Consider the following 9,443-nt stretch of genomic DNA (forward strand, 5'->3'; position numbering starts at 1 on the left):
CTAAGACTCAGAATAAGGTGGCAGCCCAAAGTCACTGGGCCATCCTCAGCACTGCAGGCAACAAATGTCCCTCCTGCCTGCCCTGTGAAGTCCCTAGGACTCCATAAAAGACCCAGCTGAGCTCACTGGTCAGTTGTCTACTCTGATTATTACTCTCCCCCTTTCCTTTGGGCAGCCCCAGGATTCCCAGAACCAAGCCTAGGCTCTGGCAGCCACTGATGCCTCCTCCGTGTCCCATCCTACTTCAGCCACGGAGGTAACAGTCAGCCCTCATTGAGTGCTTTTACATGTTAAGCATGTGACAAATATTTTTTTCATTTCACCCTATCAGCCCTCTGAGGTAGGAACTATGTTTTTTCCCATTTGACAGATGGAACTGAGGCTAACAGATTGAAGCACCTAGTTGACCATCCCCTTTTATTAATACTTTATCTCTCTAGAGGGTTCTGTAGTTTATACTGTACTTTCAGTCATGTTCTACCCTTTAATCCTGAAAACATGGAGGCTCAGAAAACGGAAGTCCCTAGTGGCATCCAGGTGAGAAGTGGCAGGTCAGGAAATAGAAGCCAGGTCATGTGACCCTGAAGCCAGGCTCCTCTTCTCTTTCGCAGCTGACTCCAGCTCGAGGGTAACTTGTGTGGGGCGTGTGCTCTTATCTAGGGCTCAGATAGGACGGTCACCTTGTGATTCTGAGTGTAAAGGGCCATCGGAGCCCAAACTTCAGCACCCTTGGCTTGCATGTCACAGACGCTTGGAAGAAATTAAATACTGTACCATGAGTAAGTGCTGCTGGAAAGGCAGCTCAAGCAGTACAGAGGATTAGGAATGCTCCAAGACAGAAGTAAGCTTCCACCGGGCTTATTTGGGTAGGATAAGGGCTGGCCAAGAGGAGAGAGAGAATGGGAGAGATGTCAATGAACTTGGGCTCGTGTCAGCTCTTAAGAGAGACCTCAGAGGTCATTTGGTCCAGTCTCCAACAGTACCCAAATCCTGCCAGTAACATCCTTGTGTCAAGCCGATCTAGGTCACTAATTCTCAGTTTTTAATGTACTCTCAAGTCATTGGAAAAGAATTCTAAAAATGCATATTTCTGCAGAAAGCCTGAATCAGTAGAGATGGAACCTAGATATCAGTATTTTTAACAATCACTCCAGATGATTCTATTCTCCACACTTGGAAGAACATCAAATTCTGGATCTTATTATCAATACTTCTATAGCAGTTAGGTTGCCTTCAGTTGCAAGTAACAAAAAACCCAACCCAAAGTGGCTTACGTAATAAAGATATTGGCCAAAATAATGGAAAAAACCAGCACGAGGGTGAAATTTGGTTTGATCAGGATGCTGGCACTCATTCTCTGCAATACTCCTGGTTTTGCCTTCACTCTCGGCACATGTCTAATTCAGGCCCATGGCGGTCTGCTCCACACAGTTACTTGGGGACTCAAGCTGATGTACGTTCCATCTCAACAAATGTTTCCATGATCACTGTGATGGGAACGACATGGCAAATCTGGTATCAGCTTTACCCTCAGGCTGGTTTTTCTCATGGTCCCAAGATGGCTGTCAAGCAGCAATGCTTCCTCATTTTCAGCCAGGAAGAAAGCATTACTTCCCACAACCCTTGAACAAAAGTCCTTAGTTTTACTCTGATCCACTGAATCAGTTGCTGAGACAAGAGGGAAGGGTTTACCCCGACAGGGTTAGACCAGTCTTGGGGCAAGGGGTAGGGTCGCTTCCACCCAAACTATAAGACTGACAAGCATTACAGGAACATGGATGACAAGGAGGGAACCACAATGTCCACTCCAACTTCTAAAGACTAGAAAATATCAGAGTGCAATACTGTATTGGTTATCTATTGTTGTGTAATAAATTACCCTAAATCTTAGTGGCTTAAAACAAGATGTATCATTTACTGTCTCACAGTTTATGTGGATCAGGAATTCGGGCATGGCCTAGCTGAGTTGTCTGGTTTACGATGTCTCACCAAGCTGCAATTAAGATATCATTTGGGGCTGCGATTAAGATATCATTTGGGGCTGCAGTCATCTCAAGGCTCAACCAGGGAAGGATCTTTTTCCACACTCACGTGGCTGTTGGCAGGATTCAGTTCCTTGAGGGTTGCAGGACTGAGGGTCTCAGTTCCTCGATGATGACTGGAGACTGCCCTCAGCTTTTTGCCAGGTGGCCTTCTCCATCAGGGAAAACATGTAAGAGTCAGAAAGAGAAAACCAGGGGCCGGCCCAGTGGTGCAGCGGTTAAGTTCACATGTTCCGCTTCAGTGGCCCAGGTTTGCTGGTTCGGATCCCAGGTGTGGACATGGCACTGCTTGGCAAGCCATGCTGTGGTAGGCGTCCCACATATAAAGTAGAGGAAGATGGGCACAGATGTTAGCTCAGGGCCAGGCTTCCTCAGCAAAAAGAGGAGGATTGGCGGCAGAGCTCAGGGCTAATCTTCCTCAAAAAAAAAAGAAAGAAAGAGAATACCAGTACAATGGAAGTCATAGTTTTTTGGAATCTAATCATGCAAATGACATCTCATCACTTTTGTCATATTCTGTATGAGAAGCAATAACTTGGTCCAACCCACACTCAAGGGGAGGGGATGACACAAAAGCATGAGTACTAGGAGGCAGAGATCTCTGGGAGCCATGTCAGCAAGTGTCTAATACACTTACAAAGTAGCACTCTCCATTGCTAGACCACTGTCATTGTTTAAAGGGGTGTTTTTTATACCTTTTTTTTTTTTACCATGATTCATAGAATTATGAATAGACCTTAAATTAAAACCTAGTAATGTGTGTGCCCACACACACACAAGCAAATACTTCACAAAATGATATTTACCCTTACTATATGTGATGTACTCTGATGTTTTCTGTTCTATTCTGTTTCATTAAAAACGTGTAGCTGGTCTATACCTGCTGTTATCAGTCAAGATAGACTAAGTTATACTGCAGTAACAACACAGACTCTCAGTAGCTTGACACAATGGTTTTTTTCACTCTTGCCACATGTCTAATTCAGGTCCATGGCGGTCTGCTCCACACAGTCACCTGCGGACTCAGGCGGATGTAGGTTCCATCTCAACAAATGTTTCCATGATCACTGTGACGGGAATGACATAGGAAATCTGATGCTCACTCTCAAAGATTCTATCCAGAAACGACAGATGACACTTCCACTAATATTTCATAAAGCAAGTTACAGGCCATGCCCAACTGCAGGGGAGTGGGAAAGGAAACCCTGCCAATTGCCCAGGAGGAGTAACTAGTACCTGTGCAGAGCCCTAATGCCTACCACACCCACAAAATTGATTTTGTGACCACTAATGAGTCATGGTTGTGAACTATTGTTCAGAAAACACTAGTTTAAAGTTGTCTCATGTTGACCAGAATCTGGCTCATGACAACTTCCTTCGACTGGCCCCAGCTTTCTCCTGGGGACACTCAAAACACATCAGCTCCCCCTGCCTCAGCACAGTCCTATTTAGAGACAGCATCTTTCTTCCCCAATTCTTCCCCTCTCCTGGCTTAATACTCCCCATTCCCCCAATTCTTCTTCCCAAGATGAGACTTTCAATTTCCTCTCCATCCTGGTCTCCCTTCTCAGGCTACACTTGAGTTTGCCAATCTACCTTGTAATGCGTCACCTCAAAATGTGGTCTGAGCAGCTTGGAGTTCAGCAGTTCCCATTTACTCAGAGATATGAGGGCTGAGTAAGCTTAAGGACAGGACTAGCCTTGAGCATTTTCTGTTGAGCCAATTATTTAATTTCCTCATTTGGCAAATATTATTGATAATCATATTCCCAGTGGGAGGCCCATGGAAATCTGATCAGATCATTTTCTGGCTTGAAACTCCTGCAATGGGTTCTAATTACTCAGGGTAAAATACCCACTCCTTCAAGTGGCCTGCAAGGTCCTGTGCAGTTGGCTTCTGCCTGCTTCTCTAACCTCATATTTCACAACCATCCCCTTCTCTCTACACCTTGCAGAACACCGAACCTCTTTCATGTCCTAGAATGTACTCTTTCCTGCCTCAGGAGCTTCACAGTAACATGACTTGTTCTCTCTTCTAGAGAATATCCCCTCACACAACACCCCCCTTGGCCTCACTAATCTAATCCTCATCATCAGGTCTGTTTAAAAATCTCTTCACCAGGCTAGGGTAAGTCCCCAGGGATATGACCCCCTTCTCTCAGCACTTTGCTCACCTATAATTTAGTTGTAATTCATTTGTAATTACTTGTCTGTCTCGCCCACCGGATCGTATGTCCCGTGAGAACAAGGACCTTGTCTGTTCTGTTCACCACTCTCTAGTTTCTAGGATTAGGCCTTGCACATAAGAGATACTCAATATGTACTGACTACCTAATATGTACCAAACATATCAGTGCTTTCGGGTTAGGGATGCAAAAATGAATACTAGCTTCCTGCTCTGAATAATTCGCAGTCTGGGGATGGGGTGAGGAGAGAAATCAAACATGGGAAGTGCTGTGTTCACGTTACACACGGAGGGTTGGGGAAGCATAGAAGAGGGCAACTCAGTCTGCTTTAGAAGGATCGGGGAAGGCTTCTCAGAAGGGAAATTTGGGCTAGCAAGAAGAGCCGAGAGAACAGGGCATTTAGACAGAAAAGACCACGTGTCATGACACACAGGCATCAGTGGGGCACGTTACACTTGGGATAGACAAAGAATCTGTGAGAGAAGAGAGCAGTGGGGAATGGCAGAGATGGAAAAGAATCAATAACCAGGGGCCAGGGCAGAGTTTAGACTTGATCCTGCAGACAACAAAGAGAGAACAAAAGATTATAAATAGGTGAATGATGCTATCAGATTTGGGCTTTTAACATGCGTCAGTTACTTATTGCTATGAAACCAACCACCCTCAAAATTTAATGGCTTAAAACAACCATTTTATTTGCTCATGATTCGAGGGTCAGCAGCTTAGGCTGGTTTTGACTGGGTCATGCATGCAGGCTGGGTCATTTGACCACTTCACTGAGGTTGGAAGGTCTGATATGGTGTCCATCACATGCATCCAACAGGCTAACGTGAGCTGCTTCACATGGCAGTAAAAGAGTTCCAGGGAGAGAGCGGAAGCTGCAAGGTTTCTTGAGCTCCAAGCTTAGAACTTACACAATGTTCCTTCCACCAAATTTAACCAGTCAAAGCAAATCATAAGGTCAGCCCAGGTTCAAAGGGTGGGAAACCAGACTGTTTCTTGATGAAGGAATGGCAAAAGTCACACTGCATTGGGACGGGATAGGAAGAATTACTGTGGTCAGCTACCACATAACAGATAACAGGTGGCATGAGAGGGTGGGGAGAACGGAAGGATTTAGGACTGGTTAGAGTCCTAGGAATCAATTTTCAGGCTACTGTTATTGTTCTGTGAGAAATAAGGCCTGACCTAAGATACAAGAGATATTTCAAGAAAGAAATTTCAGATTGTATGTAACTTTTTGGAAGTTACGTAAGTGGTCTAAGTGCATTTCCTTATCTATAAAATAGAACTAAAAGAGTACCTATCTCTCAGGGGGTTTTGAGGACAAGGAAAAATGCTGCGTGTAAAACAATGCTCAGCATGGGCCTGCCTCAGGTAAGCGTTCGATATGCAGAAGTGACTCCTGTCACTGCTATTATTACATAGGCATCAGAAGCCACTGTGGTTTCTGGCTTGGGCAGCAGGGTGGACGGTGGCGCTGTGTTTGGAGATGAGGAATGCAGCAGGGAAGAAGAGCAGGTGGGCAGGGGAGGGAGTGGGGACTTGAGTTGGCCTGGGGGCTCTGCTTGCCCCCTTGGCTTCCTCTAAAGACCCTCAAATTCTTTTTTTTTTATTTAAAGTTTTTTTTTTTTTTTCCTTTTTCTCCCCAAAGCCCCCCAGTACATAGTTGTATATTCTTCGTTGTGGGTCCTTCTAGTTGTGGCATGTGGGACGCTGCCTCAGCGTGGTTTGACGAGCAGTGCCATGTCTGCGCTCAGGATTCAAACCAACGAAACACTGGGCCGCCTGCAGCGGAGTGCGCGAACTTCACCACTCAGCCACAGGGCCAGCCCATTAATTAATTAATTTATTTATTTTTGAGGAAGATTAGCTGTGAACTAACATCTGCTGTCAATCCTCCTCTTTTTTTTTGCTGAGGAAGCCTGGCCCTGAGCTAACATGCGTGTCCATCTTCCTCTACTTTATATGTGGGACGCCTACCACAGCATGGCGTGCCATGCAGTGCCATGTCCACACCCAGGATTCGAACCTGCCAACCCCGGGCCGCCGAGAAGCAGGACGTGTGAACTTAACCACTGCACCACCGGGCTGGCCCCAAGACCCTCAAATTCTGAGACTTTCTAATCCAAAGGTTTTTAACTTGGGGTTTACAGATCGGCTTTAGGGAGTGTTCAAACCACTGAGATTATGTGTAAAATGTGGTGTTTTATTTTTTTCCTGAGAAAAGCCAAAGCTTTTACCAGACTCTCCAACAATTTGTGACTCCCCATAAGGTAAAAACCACGGACCCAAGCTGTCTCCCTACCATGACCCATGGCTGCCTCAACACCTGGTCCTCTGCCAACGATGGGCTGTTGTAGATCACAACGAAAGAGAACGCAGGAGCAAGTCTGGGGCAGCTCTCTAGATATGGCCCCTCCCACAGCCCACATCAAGCCACATTTAGCACAGTTATACTCTACAGTTATACTCTTCATTCTCTACCCCCTCCTCTCTTTTCTTGGACATCAGGTGCACAGAATTAGACTAAGCATAATCCTTGTTCACGATACAATTTTATCATGCACAACATACTTTTTTTTTTGAGAAAGACTGGCCCTGAGCCAACTGCTGCCAATCCTCGTTTTTGCTGAGGAAGACTGGCCCTGAGCTAACATCCGTGCCCATCTTCCTCTACTTTATATATGGGACGCCTACCACAGCATGGCTGGCCAAGCGGTGCCATGTTCAAGCCTGGGATTTGAACCGGCAAACCCTGGGCCACTGAAGCGGAACGTGCACACTTAACTGCTGTGCCACTGGGCCAGCCCCCACAACACACTTTTAAGCACAACTTTTCACTAATTTAGTTGTTTTGACAATGTAAGAAACACCAAATATGAAAGCCAGAACCTTGACAATAACCTAATCTAACTCTATGCTCCCTCCAGCCCCATCTTATCCCTCTCCCTGTGGGAAACATCATCCTGAATCCCACAGCGAGAACCATTCTTCCCTTTTTACATAGTTTTACTGCACATATGTTCTTTAAAAATGTTTTAAAATTCTTAGTTGTATTTAACTTTATAACATCACTAGTCATCAGAGAAATGCAAATTAAAACCACAATGAGGTGGCCTGGCTCAGTGGTCTAGTAGTTAAGTTTGGTGTACTCTGCTTTGCCGGCCCAGGTTTGGTTCCCGGGTGTGGACCTACACCACTCATCAGTGGCTATGCTGTGGCGGCAACCCACATACAAAATAGAGGAAGATTGGCACAGATGTTAGCTCAGGGTGAATCTTCCTCAGCAATAAATAAATAAATAAAACCACAATGAGACATCAAAACACACCAACTAGAACAAAGTTTAAAACTTAGAATACCAAGCGTCATCAAGGATGTGAAGCAAAGTGCTCTATCTTCGGATGGCATCACCATGATTTGTGTGAGGAATCTTGGCTTTGGGAGAGCTCAAGTTAGAAGTTCCAGGCAGAGTTTTTATGCTATTCTGGCCACATAACCAACACCGGTTAGGCCAGTTGTAAACCATCAGTAAAGAAAGCAACCCTGGGAGTCACTTTAAGTGGCACATTAGGAATCCCAATGCCCTTACCTTGGCCAAGAGTGAAAAACAAGACATCCAGATAAAGACAGAGCTTTCGCAATGCAGCTGTAAATCAACTCTATCTCCCACAATATGAAACTCTAGAAGAGGCAAAACCATAGTGACAGAAAGCAGATCAGTGACTACCTGGGACCAGGGAGGGGCAAAGGGAATTGTGCAAAGGAGCACAAGGGAACTTTTTAGGAGATGGAATTTTCTTCTATATTTTGATGGTGACAGTGATAATACTATCTGACAATTATCAAAATTCATTAAACAGTACACTTAAAAGTGATAAATTATATTGTATGTAAATAACATAAAAAAGACAAAAGCTGTTTCTTTTTTAAAAAAAAGACATCATGCTACATTTAATATTCTGAGACTAAACTTCAATTAATATTTTATTGCTAAGATTCATCCATATTGTTATATATCACTGTAGCTCATTTGTTTTGACACCAGTATAATATTCCATTGTGTGAATATTTCAGTTTATTTGTCCACTCTCTTGCTCATGGACATTTGGGTTTGCTTTTGTGACCAAGGCTGCTATGAACATTCTTGTACATGTCTCTTAGTGTACATGTATGAGTTCCTCTTTGATTTGCCCCTAGTATTGGAATAACTGGGCTGTAGGTTAGGTAAATGTTCAATTACAGGAGATAATAAAAGTGTTTTCCAAAGCAGATCTCTGTTTTTCTTAACTGGGTCTGTCTGTCCCCATTAGACTAGGACCCCAGGGGCAGGAGACCCCCTCTTGAATTATCACTGCTTAGCATTCAATTAGCACCAGGCTGGATGCCCAAGCACCTGAGACCTCCCAGCCTCAGCAAATACTGAGTGCAGAATAAACAGCAGGCAGAGATCACATACAACACACGGAGGCTAATTAGGGTCCTACTCCCTGGAGCTCTATCCGCTCACCTTCACTCTATTTTGAGCCTGGAAGGTCTTCAAGGGCCCTCAGTTACAAGGCAAATCCTAAGAAAGAAGAAGGCTTAACCTTATCTAAAATCCTTCTCAGCTGACACCTGTAATATGCAAACAAGGATTAGCAGGAAAGGCATAAGGAACAAAGGGAGTGACAGAAAGAGGAAGAGGAGGGATGAGGAAGAGGAGGGATAAGGAAAGAGGGAAGAACCCTTTTATGCACAAGAACCAGTTTTTCAGATTTTTTTTTTTTTTTTTTTGTGAGGAAGATTGTCCCTGAGCTAACACCTATGCCAATCTTCCTCTACTTTGTATGTGGGACGCTGCCACAGCATGGCTTGATGAGCGGTGTGTAAGTCCACATCCAGGATCCAAACCTGCGAACCGTGGACAGCTGAAGTGGAGCACATGAACTTAACCACTATGCCACCAGGCTGCCCCAAGAAAAAAAAAATTTTTTTTTTTTAAAGATTGGCACCTGAGGTAACATCTGTTGTCAATCTTCTCTCTTTTTTTTTTTTTCATGCTTCTTCTCCCCAAAGCCCCCCAGTACATAGTTGTATATTCTAGTTGTAAATCCTTCTGGTTGTGCTATGTGGGACGCTGCCTCAGCATGGCCTGATGAGCGGTGCCATGTCCACACCCAGGATCCGAACTGATGAAACCCCACGCCACTGAAGCAAAGTGCACGAACTT

Source organism: Equus caballus, chromosome 2, assembly GCF_041296265.1.
Source record: "Equus caballus isolate H_3958 breed thoroughbred chromosome 2, TB-T2T, whole genome shotgun sequence".
NCBI lineage: Eukaryota > Metazoa > Chordata > Mammalia > Perissodactyla > Equidae > Equus > Equus caballus.